A 19954-nucleotide genomic window follows, 5' to 3' on the forward strand; every position below is an offset into this window, starting at 1 on the left:
TATATGGTGCGTCGACTTGCCGACCCTAAGAGCAATTGCTCAATTCACTAGCAGCCCTTAACGCGAATCTTGACTAAAGGAGTAAGCAACATACGGTGATCGTACTACAGGTGACCCACTATATCAGTAGAACCTTCTAACTAAACAAATCTTTTACACCTTTTGATTGTTACTAAAATAACTTCCCTCGTGGGTATAATCGCCGTCCTCCTCACACCGGGTGGAAATGACCTGAGTTCGAGTCCTCGATGACAAGAGGAATTTTTACGGGTATTTTTCACAAATTATCGAAGTTAGTCAATCTCTGGCGAGGGTAGCATGGTTTTTTATTCCCGGAAACTTGGGTTTTTCGTCCAGCAAACAGAAAATCGACCACAGAATACACAATTTACAGACAATGTATACGAGCAGTATGGCCTTGGTTGCAGATGCTCTTGAAACCCAACTACAACAACAACTAAAATAACTGAAATGGTCATTTAAATTTTCAGGAATTACTTTGTAGTGGGCGTTCCATAATTAGCTTCCCTCTTAAAAAATTATGATTATCCCTCTGGAACACAGAGATGAAAGGAGCTGCTGTTGTTGGGTTTTAGTAGCATCTGCAACTAAAGCCATATTGCTCCATGTATATTGTCTGCAATTTGCGTGTTTTGAGGTAAATTTTCTGTTTGCTGGACGAAAAACTGGACTTTCCGGGAGAAAAACCATGCTACCCTCGCCTGAGACCGAATAACTCAGCCACGTTGTGAAAAAGACCCATAAAAATTCTTCCCATCATCGACGGGATCGCCGTCCTCCTCCTCCTCCTCCTCCAGTGTGAGGAGGACGGCGATCCTACCAACTGTGCTACACACGAGGGCGATGAAAGGAGCAGCATTAAATCAGATAAAATACTCCAACTTCCTCCAAGTTTCATTCACTGTTGGCTGATGTTAAATTAAGTCCAGCCATGAAAAACAAGAAAGAGTCCTTGTTCAAAAATAGCTTAGAACCAGCTTGACACTTTTTTTTAAGAATTAACCCTGATCTTCTCCCTCATCTAAGAAGCCACTAATTTTGGTGACGTAATGGATGAAAACAATAAATGCAATAAAAACTGTTTGAATACCTGATAAGAAAATGTGGACATACCGTATTCAATAGGCGTAATCATTTGTGATGCATGATGTGCTTCAAAACGTGCACTGTTGACCAATCACGAACGGGCAAACAATCATGGTGGTTGCTGTTTATCCCCTCTGCAATCACGATACGTCTTATCTGATGCTTTTAATTCAGTCGGCTACCACCTGTTCAACTTATTTACAAATGTAACATTGAACTTTTGCCATTTTAGTTTCCTTCATTAAACTTTGTAACTACGGGGAAACACAAACCTTCTGTGTTGGAACATATCGCCATTAAAAGTATATCCTCCGAAGGTACATGTAGCGTTGCTGATTTTTCTATACGATTTTTCGTCATCTTATACCACACAAAAGACCAAATGCCGAAGCTATAAAAATGAGAGGATATAGGTTTTAAACCCATTAACTAGGAAGAAAATACTTAGCCATTAGCAACTTGTTCTAATATCACAAGCTGTCTGTAAAGGTCGGCCACCGTTAATTGACAGTGTGAGTTCGAACTATTTTAACTCCTTTTCACACAAAGTTAAGGCCAGCTCCAAGAAGTAACATCTAAATGATCGAGAGATAACTTTAACCAGCTTATAAGGCCAAAATCAAAAAGTAACAAGGAATGAGGAATTTCTATTATATAATTTAATGGAAATGGTGATTAAATGAATACTTATACTACCTTAATCTTAAACCTTTAGGTGTTTATGACTAGCTGACAAAGAACAGTTGGACATAGACGCATCTCTAAACGATTTCTCAATTATGCTGTTTATGTTTAATGATTGGTGGTTCGTCAAGTTAACTGAAGTGACAAGGGTAAAGAGTAACCACTGTGCTAGCCACGAGGGATCCGGTGAGCCCTCCATAACATTTTGGTGGTTTTGTTTCTTATCACTTTTTTCTTATAAATGTCGGGGTTTAAAATCCCGTTGGAGACCGAAGGAATTCGTAATTAATGAAGCCATTACGGCTTCATTAATTGGAACTGATTAGTTGGTGAAGTGGAGGGAAAGGCAGTTTCAATGCCCTACAAGTGAACAGCATAATCAGTGAAGAATCACGAAGTCTATTAAAAAGTTATGTGTGAGGCCTCTTAGGTTTAAATAGTAAATTTTGTTCGAATTAAAGAATGCAAACTTCACCATGAAATGTGGAGTTTCATGTTTTATTTCAGATTTCATTTTTCTGAAATAAATTAAGAGTACACACAATCATTTATATAAATGGTCCTCTTCAAAGTGGTCTCTTGATGATATGCAAGTGTCCCAAGGTTGCTGCTATTTCTGGGAGAATCGCTGGAAATCTTCGGCTTTAGTCGGTTTAATTACATTGTCACATTCTGTTGGATAGTTAGAATGCCATCAAAGGAAAATAGTTTGATGAAAGGACAAATTGTTTAAATTTATATTTTCAAATACATGGAACAAACGGAAGATGGAATGCTACAGGAACGTTTGAGAAGAGGGGCAAAAATTCTTGAAGCTCAAAAGTTGTAAAAGATATTTTATCCACTGATATTTTACTTAAACAAAGAATCACCACTTGTGGTTTTTAACATTTGGAGAATTCCCACTACTTTTTTTTTCTGTTCTTCACATAAGACTTGACGTGACCTTGTTCCGCTTTTGTATTTTTTTTAATGAAAACCCCAAACACGAAAGGTATTAGAACCTATTGTACATAGAACCTTGCATGGGTTGAAGGTTAATAGCTTAACATGTATTACTAATTGCTACTTTTTTGCTTCCCTCTTCACAAAAGTAGCAATTAGTAACACATGTTAAGCTACTTTTGTGAAGAGGGAAGCAAAAGTAGCTTAACATGTGTTACTAATTGCTACTTTTGTGAAAAGGGAAGCAGCTCGAACCGTAACTTCTCCCCTCGTCGTGGACCTCTACCTCCAGTCCTCCACCGCTTCTTTTGTAATAAATAAGTCACAGATCTTTCTGATCAAACCTCGTATACACTGAAATTATGAAGTAAGTAAACCTCTTTTACACTGAATTGAAATCAGAAAGAAAGTTTGGAAGACATTTACGAAAGTACACAGTTGTTCAGGCATCCCGTCTCCTTTAACAGCTGGTGCTTTCCTAATGATGCGAAAATTTCAAAGAAATACACAGATGAGCCAAAACATTATGATCAGTGAATCGTTATGCAAATAGAAGCAACTGCAGGTGAACTATGGCGCGCGCGGGTCGGGACACAGTATAAAAACACCTGATACTGAGCTCCATTAGTCAGTGTTACTCTTGTTCTTTAGATGGTAAAGTCAGTGCACTTAAGCGAATTTCACAAAGGCCAAATTGTAATGGCCAGACGACTGGGTCAGAGCATATCCGAAACGACACGGCTGGTGAGATGCTCACGGTCAGCCGTGGTTAGTACCTACCGAAAGTGGTCCGAGGAGGGGGAACCCACGAACCGCCGGCGAGGTTTGGACGACCACGGCTCATCGATGCTCGAAGTGAGCGAAGGCTCTTTCGTATGGTACGTGGCAACAGAAGGGCGACTGGCGCAACTCGCCGGTAATTGGAATGCTGGTGACGGGAGTAATGTGTCACAACACACAGTACATCGAACCCTGCTGAAAATGAGGCTGCGTAGCTGCAGACCGATCCGAGTGCCCATGTTAACCACGGTTCACAGGCGACAGCGCCTACAATGGGCACGCGAGCATCGAAATTGGACCTTCAGTGATTGGAAGAAGGTCGACTTGTCCGATGAATCACGTTTCCTATTGCATCACATGGACGACCGGGTACGTGTGCGTCGTTTACCTGGGGAAGTGATGGCGCCTGGATGCACCGTGGAACAAAAACAAGCCGGTGGCGGTGGTGTCATGCTTTGGACGATGATCTGCTGGGATACCCTGGGTCCAGTAATCATGTTCCAGACTCTCTGACATCTACCACCTGGGTCCACTCCTATGGAACCTTGGTTTTAGATGGCTTTTTGAATCGGGTGCTCAGCGACGTCATCCCCGTAGCCTACGTGGATGATTTGGTCCTGATGCTGTCTGGGGGTCTAGGGCACAACTGGAGAACACTGCCGCCTGATCAATACTCTAGAGGGCTGAGCTAACAACAATAACTTGAAGATCTCATCCTCAAAGACAAGATCTATATTATTAAAAGGAACCCTAGATACCAGACGACCCCCTCATATCAAGATACAAGGTAACACAGTTAAGCTTACCACCGAATAAAGCACCTTGGAGTCGTACTAGACAGAAACCTGAGCTTTAAACCACACATAGTGCACTTACGAAAGAAAATTAGAGCATACTCTGCGCTTTTTGTGCGAATCACACGCAAGGAATGGGGCTTGAGAAGAAAAACCCTCAGACTCTATTATAAATATATTTTCCTGCCAGCAATTACATATGCTGCTGGAATATGGTATCGCAAGGCAACCACTGCAGTGAACCCCGGAAAAAAACTGGAGACTACACAGTGACACATACTCATAACCATCTCGAGAGCATGTAACACTGTAAATACCTGGAGATTGATAAGCATAGGCTACTGTAACAACTGACCAAAAGCAAAACGGCAACATGCCTCGACTACACCATAGATCTGACAAATGATCCCAAAGTAGAAAGGAACCGTCTCTCTGCTTACCTCCAACAAACTTGGCAGGTTCGCTGGGAGACCTCCAGCAAAGGTGCAATAACTAGAAGATTTCTACCCAACATACAGCTGGTATATCAGGATTATCCAGCATGGCTCTCACCAGGACTCTACACCACCCACCTGCTGACGGGACACGGGGCCATTAGAGACAAACTACAAGTATTTGGACTGAGTGTAATACCGTTTTGCCTCTGTGGTGAACGTGAAACGTAGGAGCACCTAATGTACAGTTGCCCACTATATGAGGACCTCTATTGCAGGTTCATCACTAGAACACATCTTAACCTCCGTAATCAAGAAGACCTCGCCATAACTGAAGTCGACACGTACAAGGCGTTCGCGCAGTTGACCCAGGACCTCTTCACAAGAAGGACGCTCCCACAGCCTCAGCCACTGCAGTAAACAACCATGCCGTGCAGACCAGCAGAAAGTCTACACAATCACGGAAACCTACCCAGATGAAGAACTGGACATGACCAGGGTGAAACAACCATGGAATCAAACATCACAACTGAGTCGGCCTGAAGTGACAATCTCCATGACAACCCCCATCTGTATCCACTTGACGTGATAATCTCATTCAACATATGAACATGACATGATATGGATAAGATAACTGGACCTGACCAACTAAAAAAAAAAAAGAGGGAAGAAGAAAAGAGGAAGAGAGGGGAAAAAAAAAAACTGTGACAACCCGATTAGCCAACCTCATCCAGCACAGGCATTTGACAACCTGACCAAGACAACAAGACTACCATGCAACAGCTCAGAGAAATGACTGCAGCACATTGCTGCCACCTAGCCATATGGCGATCTGGGCTGGACAGCAAGGGGGGAGACGGCTCGCCGTCTTCTTCCCCTCCTGCCACCCCCTCTTTCTCTCTGGTGGGGAATGGGTATGTCCCACTGACTACAGGGGCCATTTTTCATTTTTTTTTTATCATTTTTTTTTTTTTTCTTTTTTCTTTTTTTTGGATCCAGCCGCTGAAATCCCAGTAAATTAGGCGGCGAGACCTGCCAGAGTACAATAAATTACAGGGTACGCCTAGCCAGCCTCCTCGTTGGCATAGTACAGACAACGTCGGGTTCCATCAGGGGCCCGATGGCCAATAGGCCAGAAGAATAATGGGCACAACATACTACACAACGTATGACCCACACACTTTTAAATCTCTGGCCTTGACAGAGTACTGTCCCTCGATACAGTGAAAACCCATCTCCGCGAGTTTTCAATTCCTGGTGCCGTTTGACCTTCAACACACTTTGTACCTAAACATCACTGCTGACCAGGTACACCCTTTCAGGGCAAGGGTCTTCCACTCTGGCGGTGCCGTCTTTCAGCAAGATAATGCACCATGCCACACCGCCCGGATTGTTCGAGACTGGTTCGCGGAACATGAGGAAGATTTCCAGGTATTGCCCTGGCCTCCAAATTCCCCAGACATCAATCCCATCAAGCATCCGTGGTTTGTGTTAGAACAGCAACTCCGATCTGTGCCGTCTCGACCACAGACCTTACAGGAGGTAAAGGATCTGCTGGTTGTGTTGGTACCAGATAGCACAAAACACATTTAGAAATCTTGTAGCGTCCATGCCTCGCCAGGTACGAGCTGTTTTGACTGCACGTGGAGGACCAACATCATATTAGGTAGGTGGTCATAATGTTTTGGCTCATCGGTGTACAATACAAAAATAATTAAATAATATACAACATAAATAATTTATCTTCCATGGTCTCTTTCGCAAAGAATTTTATCAAATCAGGAACTGAACAGCTTGACCGTTAAAATAAAACAGAAAAACCGATATTAAAGACGAGTGGACCAAAAAACACGATAAGAAACAGTGAAGGGAAATATTGCGTGGAGAGAAAGAAGGAAACTGTGAAGAAGAATAAATATTTAATATGAAATGCTCAGAACGAAAAGAGAAAAACAAATAAAAAAATAAAATGAAAGACTGTATTTTTTTAGGGCGTTAGCGTATATACATAAAAGCCTATTGTCTTCATGTCCGTCCGCATGTAATAATTCAATTCCTAAAAGAGAATTTTCATAAATATTATATTTTATATTTGGCTATTTTTAGAAAGATTTGTTGAGCCAGCCCAAATTTCATTAAAATCTGAACGATAGAAATTGCATAATTATTATTTCTTTAAAATTTTATTTTTGGTTCTATTAGAAAGATTCGTCCAGCTGTTCCAAATTTCATCAAAATTGTACCAATAGAAATCCGGAAATTATTATTTCTTTTTTCATACATGTCACATATATACACGTATATTCGAACTGAAGCACTGAATGTTGTTTGTTGGCGTACGCTGATTGGAGGAATGAATGGGCAACATGGTGGATGTTCAGAAACAAAAATGCTCTTGGTTTGCGCATAAAATTCGTTGCTTTTTTGCTCGTTTATATATACAATATATCACGAATTATTACTAACGCGCCTGAAATGTAACGCATACATTTTTTTAACTTTTTTTGTTATCCAAGCCTTATGTTTCCTGACGAAATGAGGGGCTAGTGGTAATGTGGAAATGCCGGATTTAGGTAGTCTAAAGCCCTGATGCACATATTTCTAACGGCCCTAAAAAGGTTGAGGGGCCCTGCCCGAACTAAAATTAATTGCACTGGTCCGGATTTCCCACGACCTTTGGAACCCTTGAGCAACTGCGGAACTGTAAATCTGGCCTCATCGAGTGAATTCTTTACCTTATTTCTATTCTCCAGTATCTGATAACATTTAGTGTATTGATGTGAAAATAACAACAGCGTTAGATGCCAATCAGATCTGTAATGAATGAAATCCTTGACAGGTGACGAAGAATGATAGCTCTTCAACTAATCAGTTGATTATTTGTGATGAAACTAAAGGTACAACAAAAAGTATCCGTGATACCATAAGCTCGTCAAGAATTCCTCAAATGAATAGGTTAAAAACACTCCTTTGTAGCTTATCACCATATCTATAATTCTTCAACTATTTCCTTTATTGAAACTCGGAAAAACCATGAATAAAGAGTCTGCGCAGTAAATAGAAATACCGTTTAAAATTCGAAAGACTTTGCGTCATCAAACAGCGAATAGGAAGAACAGGAACAACAAAGGAAGGTAAAAAAGGAAATAGCTGTTATAAATGTCTGGATTATAAAACAAATTGAAGGACAAGACAAAATATAACTGCATGTTTCATGGGTATATTCCTACAAATCTATAAAAAGGCCGGTGAAGAGAAGTTAAAAATCAATGAAAATGAATAAGTTAGGTTGATCTTGGAGGAACTTCTATGCACGTTTTCTAATAAAAATCTTTAATGGACCACACCATTTTAATTATTTTATTTTTTTTTATTTATTGTAACACGCGGTTTCTGGAATGTACTGGAATAACTACAATGTACTTTCTCCCCTGTTTTTTGGCAAATGCAGGGTGGGAAGACCTAACACGACATATTAAAGCAAAACAAAAATAGATACATATAGAAGACAGTTCAAAGTCGAGGTTAAGGTGTGCAAGTCCAGTTTAAACTGTCCTAGTCCAGGTTATAAATAACTGTCAACCCATTTCAAAGACCACAGCGTCACCAATTAGGATGGCTAAGACAAACTATACCATATCACAAACCAAATAATGATGAGTAAGGAAATCCTCACGACGTCGGGAATTCTTCAAGAATCTGCATCCCAGAGTCTGTAGGAACCGGGTACTCCGCTGAGAAAAGCCTGCACCACAGTAGCTGCCTAGGACAGAAGAGCCAGCACAAGGAGCTGAAGCTCTGGTAGTATCACGATCCGGCACAACACCATATTGCGGAACCAGCTCCATTATCAGTGCGTGTGTTGCACGAGCAGTAAAATGCTGGAGAGAGGATAGCTGTGTGCGTGTGTGTGAAATGTTACGGGCGTAGGGAGTAGGCTCGTATTCCAAAGTCACTGGTTCATTTAGATGTCAAAATGTTTCGAACTTTTGAAACAGCATCATCAATTAAGATGACTTCTGCGAACTATACTAAATCACAATAGAAGAGAATCCTCACGATGCAATCCACAAGACAGCAATGCTTTTATGCATCTTCATATTTATGCAAATAATAAAAATAAGTAGTCAATGACTGGAGAGTATGTCGCAATTTGAACAAACATCAAGGTTTTGTATGCGTCTGGGAGAGTAAAGTGAAGTCTTTTCCCGACGTCCACAAAACGTGAAATATGAAAACTCACACCAATGAAGAGTGCATATACGTCTTTCTTCCTAATCACCACAAACTGATACGGATACGGAGGAAATTACGCCACAAGGCTGAGTATTGTCCGCCACACTCTTTGCAATAGCGCTGGAACCCTTCTTACCTCAAAACAGGAAGCAATTCATCACATATGCAGACGATATAAAATTTTTTATTACCTCAGAAGATCAGAAATTACCGACTACTGCAACCAAGTGGCTAACACCAAAATAAAAGAAATCCAGAAATACTTTGACTGTATCGGGCTACACAAGACTGCACAAATGACATTCGCAAATAAAATAACCAAACAAAATAACAATACACGTGAACGACATCGTAGTCCAAAAGGTTCAGTCGCATGTTAATCTTGGACTCAAGTGGGACGAAGGGCTGAACTTCCTTATGCACTTTGCTTACATCCGTAAGAAAATATACGCGGCGCTCTGGACAACCAGGCAGGAGCTCACCGGTATTAGAACTGCTAAATACGATTAACAATTTGTATTGATTGATTTATTGTAAACTCTACTGACCTGGTGGTCGCGCCGGAGTTTAAACAAGAATAATTTAATGAAGCAGTACATCAATAGATGTGTTATTCCTATATCACTACAAGGACCCCAGGGGGCTCACATCTGGTGAATATGGGCTTGGCACATCCAGGTTCCCTTCTCTCTCTCTCTCTCTCTCTCTCTCTCTCTCTCTCTCGGGGTAATTCAGAAATTTTTTATTGGCTGGTGCAGCATAAGCCACTGGTTTCCTTGCACCATATGGCTAATGATAACAATAATAACAATATTAATAACAATAATAATAATGTCTAATTATTAATAATAATCGTTTCTGAGGCCACCTGGCCTCAGAAACGATCCAACACATCACCGTGGGGTGCAAGGTGATCACCCAGACTGAGTACACTCATAGACACGACAGGTAGCCAGGATAATACATCAGAAGATAGCGAGGAAATACCGGTTGACCAAAGAAAGTGTACCATACTACGAACTCCAGGCAGTACTAGAGACCTGAACCCACAAGCTGTACTGGGATCGCGCTATAATAACGGATAAGACCATCCCGCACAACAGACCGGACATAACCCTTGTGGACAAGATGGAAAAGGCTACCTACCTGATTGACATAGCGGTGCCGAACACTAGCAATGTCCAGAAAACCCATGAGGAAAAAATTAGGAAGTACACGAACCTGAGACATGAGATCAAGGAGATGTGGCATATGCAAGAAGTATCAACCAACCCAATTATCGTGTCAACCACCGGTATGGTACCAAAGACTCACATAGCAGCCTAACAGCAATAGGTCTCCCAGAGAACACCTACAAGGAACTCCAGAAAGTCGCAAGAGATAATAATGACACTTGCTCAGATCTTAAGGGGACGCTGGATTCACCGAAAGCCTGAGAGTGGATAATAACATCTGGAGTAAAACAAAGACGAGTTGCTGATAAGGAACCACAACTCGGGGCCGCGTTTACACAGTTGGGTAGTCTAGGAAAATTATTTCAATCTTCACTCACTCTAAAGCAAACACTCTAAAGATTTAATATCTTAAATATTAACCCTGAAAAACTCTACACAAGCAAAACATACAGAAAAGAAGTTCTCGAAAGCTGCTGAGTACAGATGCAAATGTAAGAAAACATACACAACACTAAGAACCTCCAAACAGTAGCTGGAATGAATCCCGACGTCATCCAGAAACACTCTCCTGGATATGTCTTACCTACCCCACAGAAGAAAGCGACTGCTGGAAACAGTAAAAATGAACTTTTACGTTTTTATTCTGTATGCAATTCTGCTGCGAATATCCGTGCTAATGTAAATATGGGGATGTTATGCTTTAAATGCAATAGTATTAAGTTTTACTCGTTTATATTTATTAAGCAGGTAAGTCTTAAGCAGATTACAAGTTATTACATGTATTGCATAATTTAGTAACAAGCGTTACATATAATGCAAAATTGTATATAATATTATTTTCTGTTGTATAATAGAATATGTATCTACACCCCTTAGTCAATGGCTGTAACCGGGTGTCTCCTAGGAGAAATAAAGATAATAATAAAACTGACTGAGCGCGCATACCTAAACCAATCATTAACTACGTATATCTGTACATGTCCCGGCATGCACACACATTAAAACACTTACAGGCACTGGCTGACAAAAATTTTTGAAACATTTTAGCTCCATAACGTATTCTTTCTTTCAATCAATCATGCCAACTGTCCACAATAATTGCTTGTTTTCTCATTAATATTAAACACAGGAAGCGAAAACTTAGAGTACTATTCTGCGTCCCTCTTCCTAAAAAAAGCTTCGTTATTCACACTAGAACGCCTATGTACAAAATGAGATGAAGCATGCTACTTGTCCACACTTCACTTCATATCCTCCACCCCCCCCCCCCTTTTTTTTTTGCGAAAGTCGAAAGAATGAAGAAAATTGCTTTTGTAATTTTCTTCTTTTCGATTTCCTTTGGTGTGAAAAATTTCCATCCAGTAAAGTTGATCACTTCTGAAGTCTAAAACCCACCTTTTTTACTGTATGCGCGATGTATCGAACAGCTGAAATATCAAGACATGGTTAATGAAGCCAGCAGTACACGGTTCGTTTAACCAAGGCCAAACGATCAAATTTAGTGTAACTTGAGGTCAGGCTCTCCTAATGACTAATTAAATGGTTCCACATTACTGTCCCTCAGATCACGGAACTGTTGTACGTAATATGCACGAGAACTTATGACTTTCGACGATGGTCGAGCCAAGAATAGCACTGAAAAAGTCATGGACACATATTTATTTATTTAGCAAACACACAAATACAGCGCATGCAGAACTGTGTTAAACCGAAGGGTCCATCGAACCAATTAGTATAAGGGCCCTCCTATCAAAAGACTTGGCCACACCCACCCAATCTTGGGAAGCTAGAAAATTTAAGTATATTTAAGTACCAGACAAATGCTGGATAATTCAAAATAACCTTTGGAAAACAAAAGGTCATTGTTCCATATAAATCGTTGGTTAAGCCATACCTTAAATAATTTATACTGATTTGGAACCTTCCTCCCATTTCATAAACGGTATTCTGCTGGAAAAGGTGAAGCGAAGAGCAACAAGGATAGTTATTGATATGAATCAACATTCCTATGCAGAGAGCAACTTTGATTTTGCAGATTGCGAAGTCTCGAGACCATATGTCTGCATGGGGGCTTGATTTAGGTAGGCTTTGAACCAAAGGATTCTGAAGTTACTACAGACGGGATTATCTACCTGTTGGTACCCAGACTTGGATTCCTGGGTATGGAAACTGCTAGCATCCACTGGTATTTCAATATCTCCAGTGGATGCAGGATTCTTTGTGGTTGTTGGAGATTGCTGGCACCTATTGGACTTGCGCTTCTTTCTATGGATGCTGAATATAGTCTATTTAGGATAGTACATGTATGGCCGTGTTATTACCCACAAGACAGATTCCCTACTTACAGTTGAAGATTCCTTTAGGTTACTAAGAAGCAGTCTTCCTGGTGATTGAAGTTTCTCGGCAGCAAAATGGCCAGAAACAACTAAACAATAAACGTCGCAACAACTTATTTTGTGGGAAACCACACGAAGCGCCTAACAAACGCACTATAGCAATAACTTCTAAAGAAAGCCAATGTCATTTTTAGTGACCAAGAGTGATCTGAACTAAATTGCGCACGAGGTAATTTTAGTTTTTAATTTATGTAAGTTGTTTCAATTTGACGTAATTTACCCACTCTTTTCTTTGCATATTCATAACCTTCTTCCATTTACGGAATATCTTATCCATAATTTTGCTGATGATAGCACATTGCATTCCACCTTTCACTTTGAGAAACCTTGCCCTGCACAAACAGCTTTAACTTCTCGAATATCCACTACTAATTCCTTAAATGCGGATCTCCAAGTAGATTCTCCAGTAGAAAATTCTCCATGGAAGAGATAACTTAGTTGATTTCAATCCTTCTAAAACTCAGTCCTGTCATATCTCGCAAAAAGGACTCTTCTGCTCCTATGCTTATCTTCGATGACACTCTGATTTCTAGGGAAGATCACATATCACTATTGGGGATTACCCTGGATTCTAATATCTCTTGGAATAAGCATATCACCAATATTACTTCCTCTGCATCTAAAACACTTGGTTTTCTCTTTCGCTCTCGGCGTTACTTTTTGTCCAAACAGCTGTTCACTCTGCGCAAATCTCAAATCAGCCCTACCACGGAATATTGGTCCCACATCTGGGGTGGCCCCAAAAACCTCTCTTATGCATCTAGCCTCCATTCAGAAGAAGGCAGTTAGGTTCATCAATGACCCAGCTCTAACAAAGTCTCTGCCTCATAGACATTCTGTTTCTACTGCATGAGTTTTCTGTAGATACTTCCACCGGCACTGTTCTTCTGAATTGGCTTCGATAATTTACTGTCCAACTTCAAACTCACAGAACCAACTTTTCTTCTTCCCATTTATTCTTTCAACTTTCGTTTTTCTGGAACAACCTCCCTTCATAAATATTTCCTGAAAATTACAGTCTAAAGAAATTCATGCCTCTTTTATTTTTCAAACTTCGCACTGTACTAAGTACTATAGGTTTTAATACCATTCGGGCTTGCGGTTTTCTTTCCTGGACGTTTAATTAATTTCATGCCAAAAAGGAATTTGGAAGCGAGATGAGTTACATATATACTAACACGAACCCGAAGAAAATTAACTGGCAACGTGATATATACAATATGTACTGACAGGTGTGTCATTGAGAGGGCAGATGGTAAAAAAATCTGTTCCCTTGCACCACGCACTACAAAGGCAGACTCATAGAGGGTATAGGGACTCGGTTGCTCCAGAATGCTCAAGATCGTGGGTGATCCCCGAACCAGAACAACCTTATTTTTTGGGCTTCTAAAACTATGTATACTAGGGTCCCAAAATGTGGCATTTCCCCGTACACTAGCACAAGTGATCTAAGGGAATTGGAAACACTATTGAGTTATTTTGTTTAAGGAGATTCTTGTACTGAACTGCGTATACGTAAATCAATTCAATTAATGTACATGCACTAGATTTCAGCTAAGTTAATCAAATAGGTTATAATTTGTGATTAGTAACAAAACAAGTTATTTAATGAAATATGGGATGGCACAACAAATCTTTTTTAACAGACCGAAATATGAAATTTCATGAAAAGACCCATTGGGATTCGAATTATTACAGGAACACAGACGAACAACGGAATAATATTTGTCAGATTTCTAAAATTAAATTTATTTTTAAATCAAATTTAAAGATTACCCTAGTCTGTTAATGATAAGTGTCCAGTTAATGTTTTGTAGTATTTTTAAGCTTATTATTATTACTATCTATGTCTGGATGTCTTATAACCAAGGCAATTTAATGTAACTTTAAGAAGCAGCACCCCCATACATCAGAGGAACCATGCTGCTTGAAAGGCTTTCCACATGTTGGAATATGGACAGTTGCCTGTCCATACCCGACACTTCCGGTTCCAAAACGTCCCACAGGTGTTTAATAGGATTGAGCTCAGGCGAATTTGGAGGCCAATCAAGATGGGTGATATCTTCACTGTGTTCCTCGAACCACTCGTGCACAGTGTGGGCCGATGACACGGTGCATTGTCGTCTTGGAAGGTCCCGTTTCTGTCTGGAAAAAAATGCAATATGGCAGAGTGCACAGTCCCTTAAGAGCTGCCGGCAGATCTCACCAGTGAAACGTTGATCCATACGCACCAGTGGTCCTAGTTCTGTCAGCAAAACATGCCCAATATTAAGCAACCACTGCCATCTGCCTGGATAGTGGGCACCATGCACGATCGATCCATGGACTCGTGATTTTTACGCCACACTTGAAGACGTCCGTCGGAGTGTTGCACCAGGTATTTGAACTCATCCGACCAGCACACTCGTTTGCAGTTCTCCAATGTCCAACCAGCGTCTTGTCGACACCACATCATCCGCGGTCGATGATGATCAGTAGTGACGAGAGGGTGTCTCTTGGGTCGTCTGCTATGGAAACCCATACATCTTGAATGTGCGGCGCATCGTCATTTGGGATATTGTTCTTGCATTCCCATACTGTATTGCGATGTCAACTCTCGCACACCAACTTACTGTTGAGCTGCACAACACGCTGGAAGATCCCGTGGTATCGCACAGTGATATCGTCACCGTCCTCTCCACACCGGGTGGAAAAGGCCGTTTTCGAATCCCGTCGATGACGCGAGGAACTTTTATGGTTTTTTTCACTCCGTGGCTGAGTTACTCGGTCTCAGGCATAGATAGCTAGCTTCTCCCCACCGGAAAAACTCGGGTTTTTCGTCCAGCGAATCAGGCAAATCGATCGCAGAACACGTAATTTACAGACTCATACACATGGGTGGTTGAAGTGCCTTTCTAGGTTATCCTAATATAATAGTTTAGTTTTGGTAGAACACGCTGCACCCCTCCCTCACCATGAACATCCACCTTGCGTAATCCTTTACAGTTCTGTCGGCAGGAGACGGTTTGACACGTTCGACACCCATTATTTGTACACGGATTTTCATTAAAATCCATCCACTGGTAGTCGAGTTGTTACATGCGTATAGAGACGAACGGACAGAGTGAAGATAATAGGAGCATTATATACACTGAGTGATCACTGAATTAAGACCAATTATGATATCTTTACTTCGTCCCAATCACTGCTATTTTATCAGTTTGACTTGCACGACCAAATGCAAATTACCACTGCTCTAGCCTACGAAGCTATTGATACTACGAGCTATGCGGCATAGTCCATTATGGATGCGGTGGTCATAATTCAGTGATCACTGAGTGCATATATGCTAACGTATGGAAATGTTAAAAAAGAAATAATTGACAGATTTATATTCGTCCGATTTTAATGAAATTTGAGAATTCTTAATCGTTTGAAAAGATCCAAATATAAAATTTCGTGAAAATCCATTCAGTAGTAGTCGTGTTATTACATGTGGACGGACGAACATGAGAAATATACGCGTTTTTTTTTTTTTTTTTTTTTTGTGAAGACTAAAAAGTGCGGACTGTAAAATTTTGGTGTACAAATAAAAAACGACGATATTTCAAATCCGCAGTTGGGGAGGGATTCCTATAGTTCGGTCTTTTACAAACTTAAAACAATCGCGTACTTCTTTTGAGAGTTTAGTCTTACCGGCGTATCCATTCTAGGGTGGAGTTAACTTGGGGGTGGGAGGTTAGTTTAATAACACTGTTTTATCTAGACTAAAACAAATATAGTATAATATTATGCTATTCATTTATAAATATATAATAAAAGTTATACATATAAACCATATATAGAAATAATAATTTAAAAAATGGAAGTAATAATAAAAATCAACAAACATTCTGTCAGGACAGCGTAGATATATATAGTGGATTCGTACCACCATACAATTAAAGTACGAAAGGTATTGAAATCTTCGATACAAAACAAAGTGTTTTAATACGAAGGACGGAACTGCTTGTGATCAGACATTAGTGCGGTTGATGTAGGGTTTAGGAGCATCAGCAACTAAGGCCATATTGCTCCTTGTATACTGTCTGTAAATTGCATGTGTTCTGTGTTCGATTTTCTGTTTTATGGACGAAAAACCCGAGTTTTCTGGAGAAAAAAACCATGCTACCCTCGCCTGAAACCGACTAACTCAGCCATATTGTGAAAATGGTCCATAAATTTCCTCGCCAGGACTCGAACTCAGGTCTTTTCTACTCGGTGTAGGATGGACGGCGATTGTGCTAACTGTACTACCCACGAGGGCATTAGTGCTAAGATATCTGGGTCGATGTTTGTGATCCAGTCATGTATGCGGTCCCACAGGTTAAAAGCTTCATCTAGAAAAGGTTTCATCTATTTGAAAGTCCTCGTCGCAGCTCAGACAGGCGATGAGGACTTTCCATTGGAAAGCAATCCAGTTCAGTGTGAAATACAAATTTGTAGAAGTAGTGCGTAGCCACTGCCAGTCTCACCACAAAGCTGAGAAAAAAAGCCAAGCATTTAGAGAGCGTCCTTTTACAAAATTGAAAATTTTAACAGCTTATTAAAAAAAAGGAAAGAAAGAAAACTCGAAAAATCAGGGATTGTATAGTTCCATCATCTTTTATGATTCAATAAACTGAAATTGTGATTCTAATAAGAGAAAAGTTTTACACACATACATAAAAGGTTAGGGTATTCAAGTTTTGATTCAACAATCCAGTGATTCCTATAACAGGAACCTGCATTAAATTTTAATGAATTGTATTCTGAATACCGTGTACCCTTTAATAAATTCATCACCAAAAAGTTTCCTTTTTGTCTTATTGTAATAAACTGATAATATAAGTCGTAGAAAGATATCAAATTACTTTACATGAGCTTCACGCCATTCAAATCAACAGTGGTGCAAATGCAACAGAGTGGAAACTCCTCTGTTCAACAGCCCTAGAGCAAAACAAACGGGTATATCTGATGTCAAGCTTGTCTAGATCATCAACCTCTACTCAACTAATTTTCAGCAATCGAAGACTTTCATGACTGCTGTTCGTAACGCATGGCCGACAAAGACAGGGAAGGACTGCTATCCGAGTCTCATTGAACAGTCTATTATCGGATCGCGTACAGTTGCTACATACAAGATGTACATCAACAACACGCAAGTGTTATAAATAGTGCGTTTGATGTAGTAAAGAAGATGGCACTGTCTTTTCACTTGCTCGATCAGTAATCTTGAGTTGATGGAGACCAGGCGTGCGTAAAGATCTCATTTGATCCCCAAATACTTTATACAACATGATTCAAGATGGCAGATAAAGAAAGGATGTTTTATGCACGATTTAATTCTTCGGATAATGAAATCAATTTAACTCTCAGCGAAATCTATCTTCAGACTCACGCACATTAACAAATCAATAACTACAATTTGGCATAATTTTCTTTTTAACTTTTTTTTGTTAAGGAGTTAAGTTTTCTCGGCAAAAATGTTGGTGTATGAACCATTATAATTTAAAGTTTCCTGATTCGAAAGGTCATTAATTTTCACTTCAAAAGTAATGACCTATTTTTTTTTTTTTTTTTGACAAAGTTATAATTTACACTGTCCAGTCAAAATATTTTGATCACCCCGTGTTTTTGCAATCAGCCGTTTCTCCCCAACCTGGTGGAACACGTGTCACGGTTACAACCGGTAAATGTGATATTGCAGGTTCGTATTATGCGGACCATATGACGCACTTGATCGATATGGGCAAGGGACGTGATCTTACCAGCTTCTGAAGAGGAAGGACTGTCGGGTACCGGTTGTAGAGTGGCGGTATTACTAATATTGCGAATCCTGTGGGCTGTTTTTTTTTGCAGAGGGCTGTAGTTAAGATGTTTTCGAAGAGTGGACGGATAGTGGACAGAGAAACAGCCGCAGGGCAAAGGCAGGACTCACGCTTCGTCCATGTTCGTGGTGAACTTCCGCATCGTGCGAGCCGATAAATGAAAAATGGTAAAAAGGCTGTAAAAAAATGGTAAACTTTGTCAGCGAATAGAGCAAAGTGGTTATAATCACTGTCTTCCCCATACCGGACGAAAAGGCACAGATTTGAATTCCGTCAATGATGTGAGATCTTTTATGGCTTTTTTTTCATACCCTGGGCTGAATTGGCTGGTTTCAAGCATGGAAAACAATGTTTCCTCCACCCGGAAACTCAGGATTTTCATTCAACAAAATAGACAAATCGACCAGAGAATACATGAAATTTATGGACATAACACACACATGGGCTTGTAAGTTAGTTTTTGGGTGGCTCTAATGTGACAGGTTTTTTTTTTTTTTTTTTTTTTTTTTTTACGGTAGATTCGCGGAAAGTTGTTGAAACACGCTCGTCTAAAAGATCCCTTAGAGAGTAACCAATAACTCCGGTGGGCTATCTAGCATTCGCCCGCCAGATAGTCCATCGCTTCTCGGCCTTATGGCTTAGATCGTAGTGTAGATAGTCCATCGGAGATGGTGTGACGAAATATGGGTTACATCATTTCAAGCCTCCAATAAGCAAAGTGGTGGTGGTGGTGGTGGTGGTGTTACACCGGACGATGGGAGTCATCTACCACCTAGACTTCAACATTTTCTTAGCATGTGTACTTTATAAACAAAGGCCATGGTTAGGCCGCATCTTGAGTACTGTATACAGGTCTGAAGGAATCACTTTAGGAAGAATATAGAACTGCTGGAAAGGGTGCAGAGAAGAGCAACCAGATTGGTGAAGGGGACAAAAAGGTGCTCTTATCTAGAAAGGCTTCAGCTCTGCAAATTGCAGCGTCTCGAGACTAGGCCCCTCCGGGAGATCCGATTGAGGTGTTTAAAGCCTTGAATGAATTCAGTAAGCTCAATGTTAATGGTATTTTTCCACTTGCTGAGACTACACACATGAGGAGACATGAGGAAGGATGGTTGCAGGCTGCAGGTGCGGAAGTTTGCCTTCAGTCAGCGGGTGGTTGATTGTTGGAACGGGCTTCCATCTGTTGTTGTGGAAGTGGATGGGGTGAATAAATTCAAAGGAGAACTAGACAAATTCTTGGAGGATATGGATGATGATTTTTTTTTTTTTTATTTGGCTGATGCTATATAGGCTTGCTTTCTTGCATAATTTACCATTACTACTAAAATATATTGGAACATGCATTTTGTGCACCGTGGGGTAAAAGGAAACAATAATATAATTTACAATTTGCATAAAAAATAATTTTTATTAAAATAAACGATCCATGATCATCTCTTGTCTATCTTAAAGTGAAACTACAGTCTTTGACAACTATACTGTTAAATGCATATAATTTCTCTCGTTTTATACAAATTCTATTTTCAAAACAACAGGTGGTCAAATTAACAGATACGTTTGCAGATTATAGATGCT

General features: G+C 40.2%; 1 protein-coding gene across 1 annotated transcript in view; it reads right to left on the minus strand.

Moving 5' to 3' along the window:
* ck (unconventional myosin-VIIa ck) overlaps nt 1–19954 on the minus strand; it is a 273948-nt gene that overhangs the window by 198428 nt on the left and 55566 nt on the right. The window lies entirely within an intron of this gene.

The sequence above is a fragment of the Mastigoproctus giganteus genome, chromosome 1 (genome assembly GCF_048544385.1).
Source record: "Mastigoproctus giganteus isolate SK-2022 chromosome 1, ASM4854438v1, whole genome shotgun sequence".
Lineage (NCBI taxonomy): Eukaryota > Metazoa > Arthropoda > Arachnida > Uropygi > Thelyphonidae > Mastigoproctus > Mastigoproctus giganteus.